This window comes from Rhinolophus sinicus, linkage group LG07, assembly GCF_036562045.2.
Source record: "Rhinolophus sinicus isolate RSC01 linkage group LG07, ASM3656204v1, whole genome shotgun sequence".
In the NCBI taxonomy this organism is placed as follows: domain Eukaryota; kingdom Metazoa; phylum Chordata; class Mammalia; order Chiroptera; family Rhinolophidae; genus Rhinolophus; species Rhinolophus sinicus.
Genome location: NC_133757.1, coordinates 55,188,576 through 55,215,299, shown reverse-complemented (window position 1 = coordinate 55,215,299; position 26,724 = coordinate 55,188,576). Strand labels below are relative to the sequence as shown.

The following is a 26,724-nucleotide window of genomic DNA, read 5'->3' as shown; positions in this document are numbered from 1 at the left end:
CATCAAGGTGTAGAAATCTGAGCTGTTCTCTGCTGTCACTCTCAGGACCATGCTCTGAACTTGTAAGGAAGACAAAGATCACACCGTACCACTTCTCTCTGCTCTGTAAGTTGTGCTTCTGCCTTTGGCCAAAATCAATAAAAATCTCCACTATGATTGTTTCACCAGCACAAGAGGCTGAGGCCCCTTGTGATGACATTCCACCCTTGGCGGGCACTGGGGGTTTCCCTTTGTCACACTGCCTCAGCTCCATTGCAGGCAGCAGTGACATGTGGGGTGGGGATGGGCGGTGATGGGGGACAGTGCAAGCAGGGGCATAGGGGGCTGCGCAGAACTGCTCTGAGTGCCTCTCCAAAGACAAACCCGGTGCTATTCATCAACTGGTTTTCAGGGCTGTGAGAAATCAATGGCATTTGTGCTGCAAACTCATCATTAGGACAGGAAAAACTCTGCAATGCAATTGATTTGTTTAAATATAATAACACAATTTAACAGAGAAATGTGGGGGTGGGGAAAGGACCTGGGCAAACAAAACAGGGCACAACAGTTCAGAGGACAGGAGAGGAACCAGCCTTGAAAAACCTTCCTACAGGGAGGCCCAACCTCAGTGCTGCCCCCTCCACGCCTCCCCCACCTCCCCCAAAACCCAGCACTGAGGAAGCCAGAGTGGGCATGTGCAAGGTGGCTCAGACCTGGTCTCAGAAATCCCCCTCAACAGCCTGCAGATGGGCCCACAGGCCCACCTGGTCATTGCTGTGTTGTTCTTGGAGGTGACTTTGGCTCGATGGAGCTTGGTGCAAGCCAGCAAACTCTTATTAGGCGCCCACTGTGCTCCAGGCACCTTGAGGGGCTGTGGGAAAAACAATAAATCCTGGCCCCAGATCTGAAGGCATTCCGTGGGGGTGGGGTGGGTGAAGCAGGTCTGTAGGAGACAACAGGAGGCCAGGGAGGGTTGGCCTTCTGGGGGTTTCAGGAAATGTGGGAGAGAAGTGCTGGGACAAGGAAAAGGACAAAGAGGGGGACAGTGAGGGGGCAGAAGTGGAGGGTCCAAAGAACTAGGAGGTGCCCATCTGGAGGGAAGGGCCTTTATTTCACGGATATGGTACCCGACTGCCCTTACAATGATGATGATAGCTGACTTTATTGATGCTTAAAATGTTCAAGGACCCTGGGAACAATTAACATGCGACATTTCATTGAATCTCACTATCCTGTGAAGAAGGGACTATTATTACCCCCTTTTCACAAATGACACCACTGAGGCTCAGAGAGGTTAAGTGATTGCCTGATGTCACACAGCTAATAAGTGATGAAGCTAGGGTCAAACCCCAGTGCCTGTGCACGAACCACTGCATCTCCTGCCCTCATGGGGGCTTGGCCTCCCTGTCAGCTGGAGAGACAGACAGCTCTTGCCCTCCCCTCTGGGGGCTGGGAGATGCACCGGGCAGTTCAAGGAGGAGTCTGAGGCAATACATGGAGTGGCAGTGCTCAGACTGGAATCCTGGTCGCAGTGGGCTTGACGCTGCAGCCCGGGTGAGGAAGGCAGTGGGGCAGGTCCTTGAAAAGCATGTGTGGGGGAACGAGATGCCCAGGCAGGGAGAGAGCGCCAGGAGAGGCTCAGCCCTTGTCCGAGTGTGGGGATGACAGACTGGGGTCCCGGGGGAGGACTGGCAGCTTTGGGCAGCCTCACCGAGCTCAAGTGGGCCTTCATGTCAGCCCCAGAGTTTGGACTTTATTTCTGGTCACAGTGGGGAGCTGGGGAGGGCAACGGAGGCCTGGGAAGGATTCAGTCACTGAGAGGCAAGAAGAGGGTGAGACCCGAACGCCAGCAGAGGGTGTGGGTGCAAGGGGGACCCAGAGCCAGAGATGGTTAAGAGGGTTGAACCGACCGTCAGATGTGGGGTGAGGGAGATGGAGGCGTCAAGGGCAACTCAGGGGTCTCCCCAGCAGTTCTGCTGACCGCTGACTAAGTCAATATAAATTGACCAGGACCCCAAGGAGCAATGGGCCCCTCCCCCCAGGAAGCCCTGACTTGGGGGAGGGCACTGATGGCCAGCAAGCCGCCACCAAGTCCACTCTGTCCCTCTGCTGACCTTTCTCTTTTGTCAGCAGTGCTCTCCATCAATGCACCGGAAGGGCCAGTGCAATCTCTCCCGGCTGCCTGGGCCAGGGCTGGGGTCGGAGGCTCACTCTGCCTTCCCTCTTTTAAGAAAGAGTTTTCTAGAGAGTCTCTAGAGAGCCAGGAGCAGAGGCGCAAACAGGGAGACTGAGGGCTAATGAGGGGCAGCCCAGGACCCACCAGGCGTGATGACCCATGCCCCTCCAGCTGGCAGAGGGGCGAGTGAAGAGAAGCTGGGTGGGGATACTAAAGCCAGGCCTCAAGGGTGGGCAAGGAAGATGGGGCTGGAAGAGGGATCTGAAAGGTGTGGGCGTGGGCCCAGCCCAGAGTGCACCCACCAGCCCCGCAGTCCAGGAGGGGTTCGGGGGGCCCGTAGGCTTAAGAGTGGGGTGAAGGACTTGGATGGGGACAGCACGTCAACTGTCCTGGAGGGTCTGGAACTGAGAGGCTTCCAGGATGGGGAACTGTCAGTGCTAAAACCAGGACGGTCCCAGGCAAACCCGAACGGCGGGTCAGGCTGGCAGGGCTGAGTCTGAGTTCTGGTTTTCAGCTCTACCACTTTCAGACTGAGTGTGACCCTCTGTACCTCGGTTTCCCCATCTGGAACATAGAACTTATAGGAGGACCTTGCGTATGACTGTCATGAAGATGAAATGATGTGTGAAAAGTACTTAGCATCTGACACAGCGTCTGATACTAATCATTCAACAAACGGCAGGTGGCCGCTGTTACTGCCACCGACGGCTCCGAGGACTAGCTGACCTGCCCCAAGCATGAGCTCTGTGCCAGACCCCGTGCTAAGCACTGGATGTATGTGGCTAATTTAATCTCACAATGCTTATGCGTTAGGGGCCATTATTATCCCCATTTTCACATGGGGAAACCAAGGCATGGAGGACATGAGCCACCGGTCCCGCTTCTCACAGTGGGCAAGTTCAGAAACTACTTCCAATTTCACGGGGCTGATCCCACAGCCAGGGGCATGTAGGCCAGTGTCAACACAATTCTGGTCACAATGAACTGGGCAAACACAGGGTGTCAGGCCATCCTGGAGGTGCATGGGAATGGGCAGGGGGGCCCTGTTTTCAGGAAGACTGAGTCCCCAGTCCTCTGCCTGGGTCTTCAAGACCTTCCCCTCCTGGACCGAATATATCAACCCAATGTATTAGGCTTCCAAGGTCTATTTACACAGCAAGAGAAAAGAAAGCGCCCGAGGCACTCATGCCTCCTACCACCCCAGGGGCCCAGCTCTCTGGATCCAGTGCTTTCTGCAACAACAGTACAAGGTCAATTATGCTTCCCATTTCAGAGTTGAGAATACAGAGGCTCAGAAATGTGCTAAGGTCACACAGCTGGACTTAAACATATCTAACTCCAAAGTCTGGGCTCCTCTTGGCTGCTTGTTAACAGGATTTACACGCAGCATGAGGGCAGGGGCCACAACTTTACATCTGTGTGGGGCATGGTACAGGACTCAAGGTAACTCTGAGGGTGAGCGGCACAGTCTCCTTTCCCCCCTTAGAGTCCAGGTAGCCCAGGAAAAACTCTAGTAGCTCAAGGGATGGGCCCAAGCACCTAGGGGTAGGGTGGCCAGCCCAGCAGGGTATTGCACCCAGGGAGAAAAGGGAGTGGGTGCTGGGGTTCAGGCACGGGCCCATCACCCCAATAGCTGGCAGGGCAGGTAGGCCTTGGGGGAACCCATCTTCAGTCTCAGGAGTCAAGCAGGACTGACTATGCCATCGCTGCTCCAACCCCTGGGAAGTCCTCAGTACAAGGAACTACTCACAAAGCAATTAGCTTCCAGCACCCAGGAAAAAGGTCGCCAAGACAGGCAGGCAGGTGCTGGCTGGGCAGGGGCCCTGGGAAGCTGGGCCTGGTTATTTTTAGCATCTTGATTCAAGAGGGAGGAGGGCCTTCTCCCCACCAGGTAAATGTCAGTATCACTGGCCGCCCCAGCTAATTCAAGTAGCTGGAGCCAGGGGGAAGAGACAGTGACTGGGGCCTCTGAACTTGGGCTCCTACCCCGTAGGGCTCTTTTCCTCTACCTCCTCTTCTCAAGCTCTGGCCCTATCCATCTGCCTTGGGGCCCTGAGCAAGAAACACTGGCTCCGTCTCAAAAGGCGCTTGACTAGTGGCCTAGAATACTGGGCTTGAGTCCTGGCTTGGCTGTGTGACCCTGGCCAAGTCTCACGCCTCTCTTCACTGACTCTAGTTCCCCGTCTAGAAAATGGGCCCCTGCTAACCCTCCCTGACAGTATGAGGGTGACAGGAGCCAGGGACATGAAGCGGCACTGCATGAGGGTGGCTTGCCCTTCCTGCTGCAGGGAGACTGCTATATATTATTCCAGAAAAGAAGTCTGGGCTTCCTGAGCGGGAACCCAGGCCAGCCCCCAGCTGACGGGGCCTGAGCTGGCTGCTGTGCAAACTGGAGGGATTTGCACCATCATGGGTACTGAGAGTCCAAGAGCCTGTGGCTGCCATGCCACTCTACTGATAGGAGAGGGTGACAGAGAAGCCACTGCAGGTCAGTGGAGGCACAGCGAACACCACCTGGCTAAGCCCAGAGAAGGCCGACACCCAGAGGGGCGCCAGGCACCCACGGGGCCCAAAGCAGATCACAGGACTGGTATTACACGCAGGGCTCAAAGGGTCACCTCTTCTCTGTGGGACTCTGAGCCCACCCACAGCCTTGGGGAGCGCTACCTACTCCCCCACTTCTCCAGAAGCAGGAAGGAAAGGGGGAAGCCCACCCTAAACTCTCAGCTCTGGGGTCTACTGGGGAGCTGGAACTACAACCCATAGGTGGGTCTGCCCCAGGGGACCTGACCGCCCCCTCCATCCTGGGTCCTGACCCCCCACCCCGTCCTGAGTCCTGGTTGGGGAGACTTCTGGAAGACCTTCGCAGTTTGAGGTCAACTCTCCCCAGCCGGAGAGAAACCCTGTGTCCAGCAGCAGCATCCTGGGCCAGCTGCCCAACTCTGGGGGTGAGCCCAGGACCCTGGCACCCACTCACACCCTTTCCAAAGGCAGACTTTCCACTGAGGCACTGCCCTGCTGTGGCTCCCAGGTGCCTGAGCTCCAGAGATACCAGGGAAACTGAGGCACAGAAGTACAGCAGTGATCTGCTCAGGGACATTTAGCAAATTAGAAGCCAAGGGCATACTTCCTCCTCCTTCTGCTATCTGGCCTCTAGGGGGCATCTCCACCCTCATTTCTTTCACTGCCCAGTCTCGGCCTCACTGATCTGCCCCAAGTACGCTTGCCTCCGGGCCTTGCCCCAGATGGTCCCTTTCCTTAGAAAGTTTTTAGTTCAAAGTCACATTCATTCTTCAGGGTCCAGTGGGAGCTCCACCTCCTCCAGGTAGCCCTCCCTGCCCTCTACTGGGAACAGCTAGACACTTGTTCTACATATCGCAGTTCCCCTTGGGAAACCAGGGGCCATCCATGCCCTTCCCAGACTGTAGGCAGCTGGGCAACCGGCTGTGGCTCGGTGAAGGGGGCTGAGGCGGGACATGGATGGCCCCTGGTTTCCCGAGTCCACTTTCCTGTCCCACCCTCTCGCATCTTGTCATCTTTCAAATTGGGCCCTGACTCAAGAGCATTCTCTCTGCTGTGGCCTCAGGCTTGCAACCTCCAGGCCTCAAGGGGCTCTTGGGGTAAACACATAAGAGGAGAAGCCCTAATGGCAGCAGGCTTGGCAGGAGGTGGTGACTACAGGAGGTGGGAAACAAACAAGGCTTAAGGAGTTAGGTCGGAGGGCTCCCTACATAGTCCTCAGTTCCGGTCTCCGTGGGTCTCCAAAGACTCCCAGAACTTCCCTGACCCTACCCTCTGCGGACTCTGCCCCTCAGGGGTCAGTCCTGCCTTTCTGCAATCACTGAACGCCCCAGGTCTCCACCACCCCTGCAGGTCTTGGGCCCCGTCAGCGTCCACACCCGCCGCGCATCCAAAGCAGTTTAGAGTGGCAATGGAGCTCGGCTGAAAGCCTGGAGCACCAGGCTGGGCTGCACTGGGGTGGGCCCTCCTATCTCTGAGCCTCAGTTTCTCCATCTGTACCATGAGGGATTGGGCCAGGTAATTTCTAAAGACCCTTCCACCCACAGGCAGCCAGAATACTATGATTCAAATAAAGACGCGTGCACGCAGCCCCACCCAGGGTCTACTCCCTCTCTGAGGTCACCAAGGCTTTGCACCTGGGACACAGGGCATGGGTGCGGCTGTCCTCAAACTCTAGAGCTCAGTGAGAGCCTGGTGAGCAAACACCAGCAGGAGGGAGAAGCACCCACAGTGGGTAACACCCAAGGAACCCTTCGTGGTGTCGTTTACCAATTCTGGGTCCTTGGGGAGCCCTGTTTGTGGCTGAGGTCAGGGGTCCCTGGAGTGCATGTGCAGCCCCACACACCTACACAGGTGATCACACACAATCGGCAAGGATACCTTCAGACTCTGGGAGAGCCAGGGATGGGACCCAGACGTGCCCTACCATGCCTGGAAGGATGCCACCTGCCTGGCCTGCTTACCTCCTGTACCTGCCATGATGATACTGTGTGACCCTGGGCTGGTCTCTGGGCCTCTCTGTGCCCACCACATCACTGAACAGGTTCATTCATGTCTCCCTTCTAACTTCATCCCTGGGCTGAAATCAGGCCCACATCAGGCAAGGACGCAGATGGTGGCAAGAGGGTGACACCTGGGCTCCACCCTGGACAGCTTCAGATTTCAGTATTTCAGGAGACTGGCTTTTTCCCCTAGTAAAGAACTCTAGTCCCAGGCTCAGGAGAGGCCCCAGAGGTGCCTGGGGTGCTGAAGGGGGCCTGGTGGAGCCAGGGGTCTGGCCAACTGGAGTTGAGAAGTTCCCAGCCCTGCTCCTCCCTGCAGGTGCCAGCCTAGTTCCCCCAGCCAGGCAGACTGTGTGGTCCCTAGGTTCGGGGAAGTCCCACATTAGGCAGAGGTGAGAAGGTCCCAGCTGGTCTGGGCTTTAACATCCAGCAAAGTCTGGACACAGTGAGAGGGTATCTTGCTGAGGGCATGACGACTGTCCCATAGGTCTGGGACTTTATAAAAGGCACTCAAAACCCCTTTGGTGGGTAAATGCACAGGGCACTGATATGACTCAAGGTACAGACTCTGGGCCTAGGCTTTGGGGTTTTCCAGCCCTGCCACTCCTCTCCGTGACTTCAGATTTGTGGCTTAACCTGTTTGTGCCTCATTTCCTCATCTGTATAGTGATGGGAACAGAACCTACTTCACTGAGTGAGGAGGAATTCAGTGAAGCAGCCACACAAATCCTCACACTAGAGCCTGGAACGTGGTGCGCGCTCCACGGCGTATGGATTGACGGTGGGCGGGCAGATGGAGGTGAGTGACGGAGCTGGCCCCAAGGGCTGTGGCCACACAAGGGATAACACGGTTGGACTGCCGTTTATAAAAGGATGTAGGGGACAGCAGGGATTGGAGCTAGGCCAGATCTGGGTTTCATCTGAGGCAATTCTAAACAGCTGTGACGAGAGCTCTGTGGGCAGGGACCTAGGGTGCCTCTCACAGTCCCTGGCTAGCTCCTGGTTTGTGGTTTCATGCTGCCAGCATGTGCCATCAGCTGTCAGGCAGCAGACTTCCAGGGTTACATGGTGCAAGGCAGGTTTGGGGCTGGCTGCAAAGACCTTGAATGCCAAGCCCAGCTTCCAGCAGGCCTGGCCACGGCCATACAGAACTGGGATTCCAGGGTCCCCATGTGGCGTGCCTGTCAGTCTTCAGTGCCAGCTGAGAATGCACACCCCCGGCTCTCTGCCTGGAATGTGTCGCCTATAGCCCAGGCCCCTCCACCCCAGCCTGCCCTGACCCTGCAACCCCTACCCCAGCCTGGAGCCCAAAATAGTCTACAGCCCACTGGTCATTCCTGCCTGAGGTGGGACACTCCCTAGGTCAGCAGGGTGGGGCTGCTGTTCTGGCAGACGCTCTAAGCAAGACTTTCTTTCAAGCCTCAGTCCTGCTGTAGACCTGCCTTGTGACCTTGGACAAGTCACTGCCCCTCTCTGAGCAGTTATTCATTGGTCTGTAAAACCAGATACTTAGAATAGGTCAGAGGTCACACACTGTAATGATCTCAAGGGCCTCAACAACTCAGTAAAGTTGGGAGTATCTCACTGTGCAGATGAGGAAACTCAGAGCACAGAGAGGTTAAGAAACGTTCTCAGGGTCACAGAGCTATCGGGGTACAGCTGGGATTCAGCCCAATTTTATCTGACACCATAACACGTGTTTTCCACACTACATAAAACTGTCTGGTAGGTACTTTGAAGTTTGCTGGCGGTCCAGTCATTTCATCAGCCAGAGTGTGTTGAACACTAATGAGGCTCCAACACCATGCTCAGCACTGGCATTCAAAAGAATCTGCACTTGAGGAGCTGGGTGAGCACAGCTCCAGGCTGGGGCGGAGGGCACAGAGTCTCCAGCAGAGCATGCCAGGTGGATGCCATCGATGGATGAAGGCAGTGGGAGCTAAGAGGAGCAGCAATTCCCTGATGCTAGAGGAGGCAGGCAGGGGAGACTGCCTGGAGGAGGGGCCTGGATTCCTACACAGAAGAGTAGAGATGTAGGGTCTTCCTGGGGTGCGGTGCGGTGAGTCAGGAATCCAACTGGAGAGGAAAATTCATTCAACAACAGCTGGAAGCACATGCTGAGGCAGCTCCTGGGCGCCTCAAAGGCTGTGCCACAGAGTTTGACCTTGATCCTACAGAGAGTGGGGAGCCAAAAGGGGCTGTGGAGCAGTGGCAGCTCCTCTGTGAAGCCTGGGAGTGGACAGCTGACTTCAGCCCTAAAAACAGCCCCTTCTCCTTGGGACACACCCTCCCTGTGCGTGCACGTGAGCGCACCCCTGCACGTGTGGGAGAATGCCATGTGTTGTGACAGCTTGTGCCCGTGCATCTGTGTAGCAAGTGAACACAGAAGTTTGTGAACGTTTGCGAGTGCGTATGGGCATGCAAGTTATCTGTGTGCACATGTGCATGTTTGTAACATGCCTGAGTGGTGGCTGTGTACACACGCATGATGAGAAGGAGCGTGCCTCTCCACATCTCTGCACGTGTCTGTGCACACACCACCATTCGTGTGTGTGTGTGTGTGTGCGCCTGCACACACACGCACATCTGTCTACCCTTAGCATGCACGGACATTTACAAGCACATGTGTGTCTGTGTGTACAAGTATGCAGTGTACATGTGTTCATGGACATAAGTATGACTGTGGGTTGGGAGAATCTTCTGGAACTTGTACGTGTATCTGTCCTTCTAGATGAGAATATCATGCACCTGTGTAACTATGCGTATAATGCCACCCAAATCGTCTTCTTCTTCATGAAAATCTCAGCCCTCTCAGAGATATTCTGGCCTACAATCTGGCCCACTTCTTCTAAGAAGCCTTCCTGATTCCAGACGCCCCACACTCACTCAGAACTCCGTCATCCCACACCATGGCAGCTTTCCTGCCCTCATGCCACCCCCACACCCCCACCAGCCAACTGCAAATCCTGCCAACTTCCCTGCCTCTGTCTCCTATGATTCTCATTCCCTGTCCGTGCCCATTGCTCCAGCCCTAGGTGAGGCCTCTGACCTCTCACTGGGCCCTTAGGACAGTCCACTAGTCGGCCTGCTTTCAGCTGGGGCCCCTCCATTGGAGCCACCTTTAATAGGCCACTACCTAACTTAGAACCCTCAATGGCTCCCCACTGCCCTTGAGATCTAATTCTCCAGCCTGGCATTTGTGGCCCTTTACAATCTTCCCATCGCCTTGCCAACCTCATCTCCCATCCTGCCGGGCTCTCCCATCCATCCCCGCTCCTGTCTCCCACAACGCTACTCATTTTGAGTCACCTGCCCCAGAAGTCCCCATCTAACCTATGGACCCGTCTACCCCACTGCCTTGGGTTTTGCACATCTGTTGTGATCTCCCTGCTTCTCCCCCAGAGCACAGGACGCAACACTCTTTCCACTGCACCTCAGGGCCTGAAGTCAGGCATGGCATACAGTAAGTGCTTAATACCAGCTTGGGAAAATGAACTTGGGAGGCAGAGGGGGAGAGAGGCAGCCAACATAACCGTCCTCTAGAAGGGGCCCTGGTGCCACCACGGGGGCCCTGGAAGCCAGGTCTGGTTCATATCACATCACGTCCACAAATAAGTCATGACACCAGGCAACAAGCAGCCACTGTCACCTTGTAAAAGCCTCTTCCCTTTGACCTAAGTTGGGAAAGGATCCAGCACTTCTGACGATATCCAAGATTGCTATGATACCCACCCCCAGAAGAAGCCAGCAGAGGAGGGCAAGGCCGGGGCAGAAGAGTCCAGGGAGAGGGGCTAGTGCACTGGAGCCACACAGACCGGAACTGATCCCCATGGGGGTTCAGCCAGGTGTGTGACCTTGGGCAAGTCACTTCCCAACCACAAACCTCAGTGTTCCTGCCTGTACAATGGGGATGATAATAGCACCTGCCTCACAGCGTTGTTGTGAAGATGATAAAGTTAATAACCATCCAGTACTTAGCACAGGGAACAGAGTTACGTGCTCAAAATGTTAAACGATGTCACATTATTATCCTCATGGACGAGATGAGAGAACTGAGGCTCCTAGCTGCGAAGGGACAGGGCTACCCAAGGCTACAGTGGGAGTTTCAGCAGAATCAAAACAAAGGTCCAAGTCCAGGCCAGGCCACACCCCCTCCACTGCCTGGCTCCCTTTGAGAGGAGGAGGCCAAGGGAGAAGTGAAAGCTAAGAAATAAACCCCTTCTTCTAATTCCTCAGTGAAGACAGCTTAGCTCCTGGCGCTCCAGGCCCCGGAACAGCACCAGCCACTCGGCTGGGACCCCTACCATCAGACACACGGTGCCCCACAGCCCAGCCCACGATGCTTACCTGCTGAGGCCTCTGCCCACGACTAGGACTTGAGGCTGCCGACAGCGTCAGGAAAAGGATGCAGGCCAAGGAGGCAGCGGCCCAGCAGCCCGACGTGGCCAGAACACAGCTGCAAGTCCTACAGAGAGAGGAAGGGGCACAGTGAGCTCTGAGCCCGACCCTGTGGGTGGCCCCACCCCCTTCACCAACCTCTGGGTCCCACCTTCCCATGACCCTCTGGCCACCTCCTGGAAAGCCAAGCTGGCCCACAGAAGTAGAGCCACTCTAGAAGCTGATGCTGCCTCCCAACCCCCAATAAAGGCCGATCTCTTTGTGCAGCAGAAGCCGGAACCCCCCAGCGTGAGGTCAGCCCCTGTGCACCCTGGGCTGCAGCAGCCACGCAGGCATGACCCACCACAGTGCTGCAGTCAGCCCAGGCCCCAGGTCCCAGGCCCTGGGACACGCAGGGTGCTCTGCCTGGAGCCCTTTCGCCCTACTTATGTGTCTTCCAAAGCCCCACTGGCCTTAGAACTCCACTCAGATGCCTCCGGGAAGCCCTCTCCGACCTGCCCTTCCTTTCCGTGTTCATCCCCCAGCAGCTTTGGGCCTGGCTTTCCATGTCTCCTCCAGCTTTCTACGGGCAGGTCTCCTCCCTGGGCAGAGCTGCTGGACATCAGGAATGAGGTCTAGTTTCTCTTTCTGTTCTCTGAGACTAGCAAACCCACGGAGACTGCTTGATGGATGAATGAATGAACAAATGAATGATGAAAGGTGCAATAAAGGCATTCAGTGAACAAGCTGAACTACACTGACCAACTGACAGGTGCCTTGAAATCAGGAAGCCTGCTAAGCTCTCCAAGGGCTTCCTGATGCCCTTGCCCCCGTGAGAATCTAGAACACAGGGTTCAGGTTGGTGAGAGGAAAGAGATTCAGTGAGGTTGAGGCTCTTGTCTGTCATTAGACAAATGAGGAAACTGAGGCCTTGGTAGGGGAAAGGATTCCTCCCATGGTCCTGCAGCAAGAGAGCTGCAAGGCCAGAAGTAGACCCCAAGTCTCTGGCTTTGCCCCCTGCCTGATGGAAGGCGCAACGGCAGTCCCCCAGCTCCGGTGTTCTCACGCGTCAGCTCCTGCAGGCACCTAGCTCCCCAGCCTGCTGGGGATCGGGACAGCCCCGGAAAGAAGCTTCTGGGTAAAAGAGAGAGGGCAGTGGGAGGACCCTGGGGTAGGTAAAAGGACAGATATCACACTCAGAATAGGGCCATCTGGTCGGAGGATCCTACTTCCCCCAGCCTGGAGGCCTGAGGCAGAGAGGACATAACAGAGAGCCCCAGGACCAGAGATAGTCCTCCACCCAGCCTCGGCTGGGGGCCTTTCTAAAACACCCATTGACCATCTGCTCTCCACAAAGCCTTCCTGGCCTTGCAAACACTGCTGGTGGGGCACACACTGCTCACCAGCTTGGAGACCAGTTTGGAAGGCTCTCCTACCACATGGTCTGTGGTCCATCAGCGACACAGCACTTCCACTGCCACAGAAACATGGGCAAGCGGTCACCCAAAGATAGGGACTAAAATACTCATAGTAGTGCCATTCGTCACAACCGAAAAATGCAAACTTCCCAGGAATGGATGAGTTGGTGTATGCACGCAATGGACTACCACACTGCAATGAGACAGAATGACCTGCAACTATATCCAACAATAGAGAGAAATCTTACAAACCCTATGTTAACCAAAAAACCCAGACACAACGCAGAACATACTTCACGGGTCCATTTCGATAAAGGTCAAGAACAGGCAAAACGACTCCGTGCTGTGGTGGATTAAATATGGCCACAGATTCTTTGCAGCTCCTCTTATCAAGAGGTAGGGTCCATTCGTCACCCCTGAATCTGGGCTGGCCTCGTGACTTGTTTTCACCCCTAGGATCTGGTAGTAAAAGTGGCATTTGTAACTTACAGAGAGCAGGCCTCAAGAGATCCTGCCGTTTCTGGCCTTGGCTCTCTTGGAACGCTGCCTGGCCATGGAAGGAAGCAGGTCCACCTTATTGGGGGACGGAGCACTGAGGCCCCCCAGCCAACAGGCAGCACCAACCGGCAGATGTGACTGAGACCTTCTTTGACCTTCCAGGCCAGCAAGCCCTTCAGGTGACTGGAGTCATGAGAGCCCAAGGCAAACCGGCAGAGGGACGGCCCAGACAAACCAGAGAGTTATGACACATAGTAAACAGTGGTTCTTTGTTTTAAGACACTAAGTTTTGGGGTGGTTTTGGGGCAGCAAAAGAGAGCTGAGAGTAGGCAGTTGGAAGTTAGGATAGTCGTTATCCTCAAAGGGGAGCAGTGGCCGGAAGGGGGGCACATGGAGGGGGGTGTCTAGGGAGTATGGAATGTTGTTTCTTAATCTGTTTGGTGACATGAGTGTGTTCATTTCGTGACAACCTGTCCAGGTACACTTAGGATACACACACTTTTCTGCATTGATGTAATACTTCAATAGAAGCGAAAAACAAACAAACCTTCTGGAGCTCTCCGTCCGCCCAGTGTACCAGATCCAGCCCCACCCTGGTCTGCCTGCTTCACCTCACTCCTCTGCACACTCACAGCAACGCTTCACACCTCTCTCTGCACCTGGAAGACGCCCTTCCCCTTCCTATTGTGCTTCAAGCCTGAGGGCAGGCAGGGCCTCCTCCTGGAAGCCTTCCCAGACCTCTCCAGGCCTTGCCTAGGTGTCCATATTCACACAGCTCTCTCGCTGGGGCTGGGTCTTCCTGAGTGTAGGGTTAAGTCTTTCCCTTCTGTCTCCCAAGATCTTGGAGCTCTCTAAGCGGGGGCCCTGTCAGAGATAGGCAGCACCCCTCTTTCTCTTCCCCCAGGGTCGAGACCCCCACAGTGATGCTGTGATGATCAGAGCAGGCTTTGGGGGGGAAAAGGGGAGGGAGGATTGGCCATCACAAGTTGGGTCTGTAGGCCAGCACCTCACAGGACTCGGGCTTCTCCCCCATACATCAAAGGTGGGGCTGAATTTTAGGGTGCAAAGAGGGTCTATAGAGCAGGGGAGGACTTCAGGGATCCCCTATTTTGCAGTGGACAATGACACCCATGAAATGTGTACTATTCCTTCTCTCTTAATTATCCATTAAAATAAAATAGCAAGGCGGACTGGCAGTGAGTGCATCTCTGCTGAAACAATGTGAACAGCCAGGCAAAGCAAAGGAGAGCTATGATGCTAGAGAAATGGATATTGGCTCTGCCTGAAACCCTTCAGTGTACTGACTAGTCTCCATCAGCACTGAGCCCGAAGGTACAAGCCCGCCTGCAGCCCTCACGTGACTGAGGTGAGGTCTCAGGTGAACCCCAGCACCAAGGCCTCAGTTCAGGATACCCCTGTCTGGGCCTCCTGCCTCATCTTTGCAGTCCCAGCTCCATCCTCAATGAATGCGTGACCTTGTGGGAGTCTCCTGTGGCCTCAGTTTCCCCACTGTCATCTGAGAGATCTTGGTTAGTCAGTAATCTCTGATGAGACACATTTTTCTCTCCTGTGGTTGAACTGGCCCCACAGGCCAAGACAGTTCTGAGGCTCAGCACTGTTTCTGCCTCCCTCAGAGACCCCACTGTGCTGCCGGTGGGGTGGTACCTGCCAGCAGGCTGACGTGCCCACTGCAGTCCACCAGGGGCAGGGCACAGAGCACCATGTCACCTGCCGGGCCCTGGGAAGGGGTGCCCAGGCCTGGAGGGGAGAGTCCCTCCCCACCCCTATGCCTGGGCTCTCCCTGGGGCATTTTCGCTCATACCCAGAGTACTTAGCTAAGAAAAAAAGCTCCCAGAGAGGTCAAGATGACTCAGGAGAGGCAGTCTGTCCTGAAGGAGAGGTAACTCCATGCAGATGAGCAGTCCGATGGGTCCAGACAAACTCAGAAGGAACTCTGCACTGGAGCACAGGTGGGTGTGATGTCTCACAGTATAGGAGCACCCCATCCCCCGAGGCATGCAAGCAGAGAGGGGTGTGGCCATGTGGTGCCCTGGGTACTACCGTGTTTTCCCGAAAATAAGACCTACCGGAAAATAAGCCCTAGAATGATTTTTCAGGATGACATCCTCTGAACAGAAGCCCTAATGCGTCTTTTGGAGCACAGCTTAATATAAGACCCGGTCTTCTTTTCGAGGAAACACGGTTATAAGCTCAGAACTGAAGCTGGCCTCTGTATTTCCTGAACTCCTCTGATGATAAGAATCACCTGGGCTGCTTGTTAAACCCACAGCTTCCCAGGCCTCTCCCCTGAGAATGGAAGTCTGTGGGTCTGGAATACAGCCCAGAAATTTAAATTTTTAATAAGTCCTCCCAGGTGATCCTTTGCATCTGGAAAGTTTCGGGGAGAAGCGGCAGATGACCTTCCAGGTCCCTTTGGGGTCCGAGATTAGTGATTCTGAGACCCCACTCCATACCACTCCTACCCCATCTGGAAGATGCTGCAGACTAACTGAATCATGAAAATAATATGATTTAAGAGCTTTGCAAGGGGGCAAAGATGTCACGGGGAGGGGGGTTCTCCGCCCATGATAGTACCAGCAGCAGTGCCTTCCTAGCCCGCCCCGCAAAGCCCCCCCAGAGTCATCCAGAAAAGCTCAGCATTGGGGTGGGGGGGTGAGCTGACAGCTGTTCAGCTGCTGCTCAGTGAGACCCGGAAAAGCAATTATCTTGCTCTTAGCAGAGAGGCACTGGCTTTTACCCGCCCCGCCCCCTCCCTCTTCCCCCTTCCCCCCTCCCCCCTACACACACACACACACACACACACACACACACACACACACACACACACACACACAGAGGCCAAGATGCTGTTGGCTGGCTCTGAACCTGCCTCTCCCCACCCCCAGCCTCCAGATTCCTCTGACTCGCTCAACCTCCATCCTCAGAGCACATTTCCAACACTTAAATCATTTAGCCCGCTAAACCGGAGACGGCAAAATGGGTGCTATTTCTTAAAAACATACAGAGAGCGTATTAAATTATTGATAGCCATTAAACAGGGGGAAAAAATTAAACAGCTCTCAGCTCTTATCAATCATTCATGCAGTTTCCACTGGGGTGTTTTCTGGAGAGTGATCACACGGGCAACCCAGGGAGTTGGCTCCTGCAGACAAGGAAGGCACTGGCGGGATGGACCAGCGAGGGGCCGCCACAGCCCCCAGCAATTACCCAGGCACCAAAGCTTTGAAGGGATTCTGGCACAGGGGGGTTAGCCTCTCTGCTTGCGAACTCCCGCCTCCCCTCTTCACCACATTAACAAAGGGACACTCCAACATGCTTTTGGGAACCCCCTTCATTAAATCCAGCCCACTTTTTATTGAGTGTCTACTATGTATCAGGGATGCAGGGCGCACAAAGCATTCACACAAGTAAAAAATGGGAACCCTTTGCAGGAAAAGGTGCTTACACACGTTGGGGCAGGAGCCGTAATGGAGGTCCACAGAGGGTGGCTCAGAGAAAAAGGGGACAATGGCGGCTGCAGGACAGGCTGCCCAGGAAGGCTGCACCAAAGAAGTAACTGTTGAGTAGATTCTTGCCCAGAAGACGAGTCTGGAAAGGCTTTCCAGGAAAGCGGTCCAGCCCGGCAGAGGTGCAGCAGACTGGTTGTGCCTGTGTCCCAGCTCTTCTTGTCAATGGCAGTTACTGGCCTTGGGGACAGTAAATGGAGCGGGGAGTCCAGTCACTTCAGCCTCTCCTCCAGGCACTGGTCAAATCCAGGCCAGGCCAAGGGGTGGACTCCCCGACCCCCCAGGGTGGACTGGGGGCAGTGGCACCTCCACCCCAGTGCAGCTCTGACTCAGATCACCTAAGCCAGGGTGATGCAGACCACAGAGGCTGCAGGCCTGGGACAGCCCGGGTCCCCGGCCATAGACAGGCCTGGCAGAGCTGCCCTGGGGAGACAGATTCCCTCTCGCTGCTGAGCCAGGCCAAGGACCTGGGCACCAGGGCTGCGGGAGCCAGGAGACACCTGATCCTGCCCTGCCCTCCGCTTGGGGACCGTCCACAACCAGGGGCCATCTGAGGCTCTGAGGCCAGGCAGGGCTGCTGGTGGCTTCGGGGAACAAAGGGGCTAGGCCCATGCCGGCCCCAGACCCTGCCCCTGCAAGCACATTGGGAGGACACCACATTCTTGAATGCCTTTCAGAAGCTCTAGCTTCTCAGGAGCAGGGAGCTGGGAAGAGGCCCTGCCAAGTGTTGATATAGCACCCTCGCCAGAGAAAGCTGCTGTCACAGGGAAACATTCTGGGGAGAGTGGTTGTTTACCACCAATGCCTGGGACTGTCAAGAAATGATCAGAAGAAAGGAAATTTGCAAAGCTGAAAAGACCTAATGCAAGCCCCGGCCCAAGCCCCTGGACATTTTGACCTGGAGGACGATGCTGCTCCATTTTGCCTGGTTTGGGGAAATATTCTTAAATTTGCAGGGGGATATGTAGGTCACTAGCCAGGCCTGGGAATGGGGCGGGGGGCCCTGCGCTGTGTCTCTCTGGACCTCTGTCTGCTCATCTGCACACGTGGGCTTGGTACGACCAGGCTGATTGTACAGGACAGAGTAACCTCCAGGAGGTCTGTCCAGTCTGCCAGGAACATGCAGTTCCTCAAGCCCGCCTCAACACCCTGTCACAGTCACCCAAGGACTTGAGGCGAAGGGCCTGGGTGGATCTGAAAGCCATCGGCCACCCCCTGCTGCCTCTGCACAGCCCCATACTCACACCGAGGGCACTTGGCTCTGCTGGGTCCCTGTCACCCCTCACCTGGATTGCTACACATGTCCCCTTCCCTCTAGCCCACCTCCACGCAGGTACAGGGACCTGTGCAGGGCTAAGGCCTGAGCGGGTACAGACTGGGCTGTCAAGGCAGGTGTGCTGACCCATAGAATCAAGACACAAATGGACATACAACCCAAAAATCCAAATCAAACACACCTGTCCCTGCTCAGGTACCAGCTCTGACTCCCCACTGCCAGCACCTCCCACTGCCAAATTTCTAAGTCCTTCACCTGAGTTGTGTCCATACTTGCAGAAGTCTCTCACACCCTCTAGACTTCAGCCATACCACAACAACTCAACCTCCCTGGACAGCCTCCCCTGGACTTCCACGCCCCAGGGCCTTTGCATGTGTTATTGCTTTCTCTACCCAGCCAAGTCCTGCTCTGGGTCAAGCTCTATTTCTCCCTTTGTAACTATTGCAACATTTTCCACATTACACTAGCCTGGATTCTGTTCACATCTGCTCTGAACTAAATGGGGGGCACTTCAAACACCAACAGGGTTCCTTCCCTCAGCACTTGGTACACAGAGTCAGAGAGGGGCCTCTAACTTTACTACACTGAAACCAACCAGCATCAGTTCTTCTTAACAGCTAACCTGCATTGCTCCTATAATTTTAAAAACCATTCCCTGGAGAGTGGGTGAGATGTTCTCAGCCAAGTGTAAGTGAGACTATATACTCTGGGAGCTCCTGGAGCCAAGGGAAGGGGCAGGCTTGGGAATTTCCAGGCAAAGGCCAGCAGAAATTGGCCACAAATTAATCATTAACTCTTGAGTTGAGAGCTCCGAGTGGCTGGTGCCAAGGTCTCAGGCTCTGGCCTGTGTGGGCCACTTGGCCTGGCTTGGCTCAGGCCTGCGGGTGGCCCCACCCCGCCACAGGCCATCTGCTTCACCCCACAGTCACTGGTCATGGAGAGCTGAGGCTGTCTGGGCCAGAACAGCCCAAATGTCTTATGGGATAGGGCACGCCCTTTCCCAGGAACGACTCCAAACCTTTGCCCCCACACTCTGTCCTTTTGGAATGCTGTCCGTTCTAGCCAGCCAAATCCCCTTGTCCTTTAGTATCTGGCTCTAACCTGGCCTGCGCCTCTTCCCCACCCATCCGGGCCCACCTTGGTCCCCACACCTCTCCGCCCTGGCTGTGTCTGCCAGCCCTGGCCTGGACACCAGGGTCTCATTTCTTCAGTGAAGTTCCTGCCAGGATAGGGACTTTGCACCTCGCCGGGACCCCAGCACCTGGCATGAGGGGGCGCACAGACTAGGAGCCCACAAGCGATGAGGTTACTGTTGGGCTCAGTCTGCAGCCAGCAGGAGGAAGAACCTGGCTCAGGTGAAATATCACCTTCCCCTCTGGGCCTCCTTTCAGGCCTCAGGCCAGCTGAGGTGCAGTTGAGGCAGGGGCAGAGGTGACCACTGGCCTCCTACTAGGGAGCCAGGAGGCTGTGGGGGGGCTGGCACCCTGATTCCCAGGACCTAACAGGTGAGCAATGACCACCTCTGTCCCCAGGGCACCATCCTGCAGGCGGGGGTGCGCTTTCACCACAGCCCCTCTGAGCTGCCCTTCTTGGGTGGGGACTGATGGACACGAAGTCCGGAAACATAGGTAATACTGTCACGTGACGTCAGTACAGTGTGCACGTGCATTCACCTGTGTTCCAAACTTTGCATCCACCTCCACCGCAGCAAGGGTGGCAAAATCACTAACAAATACCGCTGACTCGAGCAGTTGCTTTGTGTCAAGTGCTGTGCTAAATGCAACACACATTACCCGTGAAGCCTTCTACCACACCATGAGGTACATACTATTAATATGCCCTTTGGAAAGACGAGGAATCCACAGTTCCTAGAGATGCAGATGAAGTGACACACCCACCTCCCAAGGCTAGAGTGTGGCAGCTGGCGAATCAGATGAAAGCATCTGACCCCAGCCCGCACGCGTCACCCACCCCCATGTGACCCGAGCCCCTCAGCTAGAGCACTCGGAGCTGGAATAAGCACTGTGAGCAGCACCCCACAGCCCTCTTCTCATCTGATCCTCCCAACAGCCCCGTGGAATAGCCAGTGAGGGTCATCACTGCCATGTTGCATATGGGGACACTGAGGCCTGGTGGGAAGGGCCTTGACTTATCGATTAATCGTCACTTACCTACCCCTTCAATCACCACCACCCCACAAGGTGGCTGCTGTTAAAACCATTGTGCAGATGGCAAAACGCCGAGTATGGGAGAGGCAGAGGAAGCTGCCACACGCTGGTGACAGAGCCTGGGTTTGTGCCCTGCTCTGCCCGACTCCCAGTGGGGCTTCTTCCATGACACAGGGCTATCCCCCAGGCTGGGCACAGAGTAAGTGTGGGCTTGTGGGCATGGTGGGGAGGCATGGCTCAGGAGCACGGCATAGGGCCCCGATGGGGGCTGTGTCCCTCCCTGGCTAGCGCCCCCCGATGCGGATAAGCCAGAGCTGTTCTGAGGACAAGCCCACTGCCTCATTTCCCGGCAGGTCCTGGGCCAGGGCCCTCTGTGTTGTTACCATGGCGGAATCTCACTGAGGAGCCTCCTGATGAGGCCGGGACGTCTCAGCCAACCACACAAGTCACCACGTGTGTATGCGTGTGTGGGTGAGTGTAGATGGCATCCATCTGAGGAAAACAGGATGAGGTGGTGGCTGCCTGCCCACAGGCACATACCGTCACACCCTGACACAGACACGCACATCCAGACACACTCACACAGATGTGTGCACTGCCCTCAACAGTGTATGCAGGCACATACATGTGTGCACCAGGCACACACATGTGCTCATCTGCCCACATGCTCACACCCAGAACAACACACACTTGCATTTGGGGGGCGAGGGGGCTGCTGAGCAGGGACATGGACAGTTCCAATGCTCACACACGCACAGGGCCCGGGAGAGTGGGCGAGGGCAGCAGGTAGGCAGGCAGCCATCTGCAGAACTGGGCGAGGAGGCCTTCCCTGACGCTATGCTCACGGAGTCAGGCCTGTCCAGAACAGGCGCACAAACCAGAAAGCTGCCTGTCGCAAGCATTAAATCACCACCCCTGAGACAGGGCACTTAGAACACAGAAGCAGCCGGCATCAGGCCCTGACCCACCGTATTTGATCCACTGGTATTTGGCATCCACTCCACCCATCTACCTCGATATCCTCAGCCCCCACTCAGATCCCTGTCCTGCTCGCCCACCAGGCCCTGCCTCCCTTTGGCCTTTCCATTCTACCTTCATCCTTTGCCCAAGACCCCTGAGTTCACCCCCAAGCTGAGTGCTGCCCTTCTACCCTCAGTGCTGAGGGCTTCTCCCAGTGACCAGCACCTAAGACCGAGGTGTGCTGGGGCTGGGAGTGGGAGTGAGGTGGGGGAGAGTCCACTTCTGGGCAGGAACACTGGGGTACTGTCTGGGACGTACCTAGGCCTGGGGCCGCTCCCCACTGCACCTCCCATGAGTCACCTCTGTTCTCCTGGCTTCCCATCCCGACTGGAAAGGGACCTCCTGTGGCTGCTTGGCCTGAGGACCTGCCGCCCAGGGAAAAGATCCTCCATGGATGCTGATTAATTATGGCTATTAATAATACAACCATCTGTATCTCGTGGTGGAGTGAGGAGGATTACAAGTGGGCCCCATGCCCCAGAGGCAGAATAAATGGGTCTCGGTGGGCTGGGGTGGCAACCCCAGGCCTGCAAGCAGATCTTGGTGGCTGTGTATGGGAGGGGTTGTTTATATTGCACTGCAGACAGGAGACAGACAGGTTGGCAGACAGACAGACGGTGGGGAGCTGGTTCGTCACACGATGAACAGTAGACAATTAATTACTCCTTGCCAAGGCTCTTGGGCAGTGTTCTTGCTGCCTACCACTGGGACAAACCAACTTGGCTTTTCCACTTCTCAACCCTCACTCCACCCCACAGTGGAGACCAGAGTCCTCAGTCACAGGCGGTAACAAGGGGGTGGGGATGGGGGCTCCTCTGTCTAGAGAAGTCCCAGATGCTGTCATCTGCCAGGGCCAGGCCAGCCCCCCAGCACCAGCACTCTAGGACTGGACCCAGGGCCCCCCCATTTCATGCACTTGTACACTCAGGTTCCTCTGCTTGGCAGGCCGTCCCTGTCCTCTGCAACCTCTGCTCCAATGGCCTCCCCCTGAGGGGTAAGCCTTTCTCAGTGCCCCCTTGTGCAGTGGGACTGATGCCTGCTGTCCCTCCTTGCACTGCCCCATGGTGGCTGGCACACCTCTGACTTCATCTGTCCATCCAAAATGCTCTCTTGGGGTGCACGTGCAGCTCTTACCTCACAGTCGCCAGACTGTGAGCTGCTTTTGTTGGCCCATTTCTCTGATTCCTCAGTGCCCAGGGAAGCAGTGAACACCCCCTGCTGGCCCCCAAGAACCCTCACCCTGAGCCAGGCTCTGTTAATCTGTTAATCACAACCATAGCCGCTTGTGGTTATTTATGCCCATTTCACTGACGAGGAAACTGAAGCATAAAGAGAGAGGAACTTGCCCGAGGCCAGGACCTGGTTGAAATGCAAAGCAGGCCATTTGACTCCAGAGCTCTTACCCACTAGGCTGCAAAGATGCCAAATGAATGAATGAATCAACAAATGAATGAAGTTTAAACACCAGGAAGCACAAAGTCCTTTGAGTTATTTTTGTGAGTGGAAGGCAAAAAGGCCAGGAGATGAGTGTCATGAATTCAGGCCAGGTCTTTTCATTTGACTGGCTGTGTGACCTCAAGCAAGTCATTTGCCAACCGTGGGCCTCAGTTTCCTCATCTATAAAATGGGGGAAATGGGGCTGCCTGGTCTGCTGGCCAGATATGAAGGCAATGGTAGAATGAGCCCTCTGAGGACAATGACAGAGCATGACCACTGTATATGATGTCTGTATATGAGGCAGCTAGGACTTCCAAGCCAGATGCCTGCATGGCTGCTTTGCCAGGGACCCCAGGAACAAGGGCCCCAACGAGGGATCTGAAACCTTGGCAGAACATCCACTGTTCCTGGGTCTGGTCAGCATACCTGGGCAGCTATCCCGGGTGCAGCCCTGGACCAGCCATGGTAGGGAGGGTGCATGGGAAGCTGATGGGCTTCAAGAGCACAGAGCAGGGTGCTGACCCTCCAGGGCCTGTGACCTGGTTGGGGGATGCCCCCTACATAAGGGGCAAGGGCCACTCAAGGAGCACCTGCTTCGTTCAAACAGGAGCTCTGGCTCCATCACTGGCTGACCACCATGCCCGGTGTAAAGCGGACAGAATTTAGCCATAGGCTTGGGGGAGCTCCCTAATGACAGATAAGCAGGTGTGCCACCGAGCTTCCGTCCCACACCCATGGCAGACATTTCCAATCAATCCCTATATTCAGAGCTCAGCGTGACCTCAGAGCCACTTTTCTGAACAGCACTCTGGGCTGTCACTCCAAAACCTATAGTATTTGACATCCCTGTCGGTGGGGCAACTACTGCACTCTGCCAGAGGTCGGTCTCACTGGGCAGAGGTAAGGCCTGGACCCTGGCAGTGGGACTCCTGCCGCCCTCCCATGGTAGAGGGTATAGTGGTCACCTCTGAGTATTGTGCCTTCGGAAGACAATTCACTAAAATGTCCTTCCAGGAGCCCCTCCCTGTTTACTCCTCTATGAGGAGATAAGAGGTGAAGGAGATAAAAGTTCACAGAGGTTCACAGAAGAAGAGGGAAATGTAGTTTGCAGAGCCCCTCACTTTCCCTAACCAGCTTCCTGGTTTTGTCATTTCCTCCTGCCATCTAGACTGGCATTTGGTTAATATTTTTCTTAAAATCAATTCACAGTTTTTGCTAAAATACATTTAATACAAAACTTTATCGTATAACCTTAAATACAAAATTAGCCTCGCTCGCCATGAATAGAAGTCAAACATGAAAACAAACGCAGGAGAGTAAACAACAGCATTTTTCTGGTGCATGCCTGCTGGAAGCTCCAAGCCACACCAGCTTTCTCTGTTGAAATGGAGACCAGCAAGCATCCCAGGCACTGGACGCTGTGCTCAACACAGACAGAGGGCAGAGGGGACTGGGGCAGAGGACTTTGCTCAGTCATGATTAGTGCAGCACACGAACCTCTGACAGTCACCTTTGTGTACCTTTGAGGTACACGAGCACAGTTCGGTGACAACTTGTTGGCTCCGAGAGGTGGCGGGTAATGTGTTTCTGTTACACAGATGAGGAAACAAGAGGCTCAGAGAGGTGGGCCGACCAGCCTGAGGTCACACAGCAGTAAGTGGCCAAACCAGGCATCTGACTCAGGCCTCCTGACTGAGCACAAGGTTCTTTCCTTGCTGCTGCTGCCACCGCCGTCTCAATGCCACACAGAGTCACTTAGGCGGAGCGAAGTCTCTCTGACCCGCAGCTGGCATGGTAACGGTTTTTACACCTGAGGTTAACAACTGTGATTTAGGAGGTTATTTGTCTTAATTTTCGGGAATGAGTTTCTCAGGGAGGAGGTAACTAACACATCGGGCGGGGGAAGCTAGTCTTTTTAGAAAATATTTATAGCATTTCAAGACAGTTTGGTGGCAAATGGATACAGCATCTGCTATTTTCCTCACTTTCCACCACAGCTCTAAAGCCCAGAGCGGTTAAAACACACACACACAACAACAACACATCAACAACTACATCAATGCTGATAGGAAGTCAAAGCCCAGATTTGAGAAATAAAGCACAAAACTGGTGTGATTTCAGCGAGGTCATCATTGCCTCTGCTAGCCATACCTGAGGCTCATGCTCAGAAAGCCATGGCCAGTGGGTCAGTCTCCTAGGCCACGGTGAGGTTCACTGCTTCCAGGGTTGGGTTTGGCAGGACTCCCAGGCCCAGGATTGTGGCTCTCACAGGAAGCCCCAATAGCAAATGAGCCCTCCCCCTGAAATTTGGATTCCAGCAGCAAACTGGTGAGGACAGGGAGAAGTTAATCTCCAGAAATCAAAGTTATTCTACGAGCAGGAACTGAGCCTGTCACTCTCCTCACTATACCTCAGTAGTTATTCATCCATCTGAGGTCAGTGATGTTTCTTACTCCCATTTTGCAGATGGCAAAACTGAGGCTTTAAAAAGCCAAGAGATTTTCCCCAGGGCACAAGTGCTTATATGGTAAGCTGGTCCTGTTGACCTTCCATAGGCACCCTGGTATTCCCACCTCATTTCCTGTGACCACCCTTCAAGTGGCCTCTATGCCATCTGCTCCCCATGGCCCTGCAAGGTGCCTCCACAGTCCAGCCTGCAGGCCTTTTCTCACACCCTGACTTTCAATGCCAAACCTGTCATCAGAATGCAGTGTCTTAAGCAGAGTCACTGTAGCACCCTGAGGACCTTCTGCTCCATTCTGGGGTCTCAAGTGGGAATTCCAAGGCCCAGCCAGGGGAGGGGATATGTTTGGTGTCACAAAGCTGACTGAAGATAAAATGAAGGGAACTAGAGTTGACTGTTAAAAATCCCAAACGTGTTGCCGCTCCCTCCTTTCTTGGCACCCTGGTCCTGATACATGAGGAGCCATCATTGCTACTTCACAACAATCCTGCTGAGAAGGAGGCTTGGTAGTGACACCCAGGGCTTGGGTCCAGCCAACGGCAAATGGTGCTCCAATGTCTCCCCGCAGAGCGCCTCTGGTCTGACCAGCCCAGCCTTTCAGGCAGAGCCTTCAATCCCCTCTGCACCAAGGTTACAGGCACTGCCCACCCCCACCCACCACGCCCACCCACACCCGCCTACAAGCCAGGGGACCAGAAGGCCCTCATCCATGATGCACTGGGACAAACCCAGGCCGGGCCCCAAAGGATCACCCGCCCACACAGCCTGGCTCGAGGCTGGCAGAGAGCCCCCAGAGGAGAGCTGTGCCAGGCCGGGGCCTGGCGCTCCCCCTGTGGCCACTGCCCTGAGCAACCCTGTTCACTAGAATGCTGACAGATATCGCACGTGCATGTGTCCAGAACAGCCTCCGTCATCCAGATCCTGGTCTCCCTCCACGCTTTATTGGCCCCTTCTGTATCCATTTTCTCCCTGCCACCCCCCAATCCAGGCATCCAATCCAAACGTCAAGGAGCCATCCTTGATTCTGATGCTCCTCTGAGCCAGGCCATCTGCCGCTTCCACCTTCACCCCTCCTGTGCTCTAAGCTGCCCACCTCTTGCCAGTTCCTTCGCCTAGGCGATGGCAACCGCCCCACACTGGCCTCCCACTCTCACTTCCCTCCTGCTCTTCCTTGTAGCTGCAAAGTACATCTTTTCCTGTTTATAGCCCTCCCCAAGGCAGCCCCCACAGCCCACACACCCTGTGCATCTAGCCCTGCTCGTCTCACCCAGCACACTGCCTGTTCTACCACCATCGCTAACCTCCTTCCCCACTGGCTTCCCTGCCCCCGGGGGCTTTGCACCTGCTTCCTTCTCACCATCTTCTCCCCCGACTGTGGCTGGCGCTGTTTTATTTAAGTCTCTCAGGGAGTCCTTCCTGATTGTCTAAAATGCATGCCCCCTCCATACCCCAGTCACCCCATAACATATCACTCCATATTATTCCTGTATTGCACGTGCTGTGACATGACTATTATTTATGGATATACTTATCTGCCGTTCCCGAGATTAGGCCCAGGAGGGTCAGTCCCTTGTCAGGCTGGCTCCCTGCTTTATATCCAATAGTTGGAATAGTGTCTGGCACAAAATCCATGCTCCGTAAGTGTTCGTTGAATGAGCAGATGAGTGAACATCCATGATCTCATCAGCTCACTCCTTTTCCCCAACAGCAAGGGTGGGAACTACCCCACCTCACAGGGAAAGGCATGGATGAGGCGCTGAGAGGTGCCCCCCACATCCCTGTTTCACACAACAGTGAAAGTGCCAGCACATTCATACGGGACCAGGCCTCCTGACGCCTAGATCACGGAAGGTACAAGGAT

At 55.1% G+C, this 26,724-nt stretch overlaps 1 protein-coding gene across 5 annotated transcripts in view; it reads right to left on the bottom strand.

Moving 5' to 3' along the window:
- The window catches only part of ZMIZ1 (zinc finger MIZ-type containing 1), a 231,337-nt gene that overhangs the window by 172,624 nt on the left and 31,989 nt on the right, over window positions 1-26,724 (bottom strand). For all 5 annotated transcript variants that reach the window (XM_019749483.2, XM_019749486.2, XM_019749485.2 and 2 more), the window contains exon 2: window positions 11,026-11,143. The gene's annotated coding sequence lies outside the window, so the exon portion shown is untranslated. The remainder of the gene's footprint in view (window positions 1-11,025; window positions 11,144-26,724) is intronic.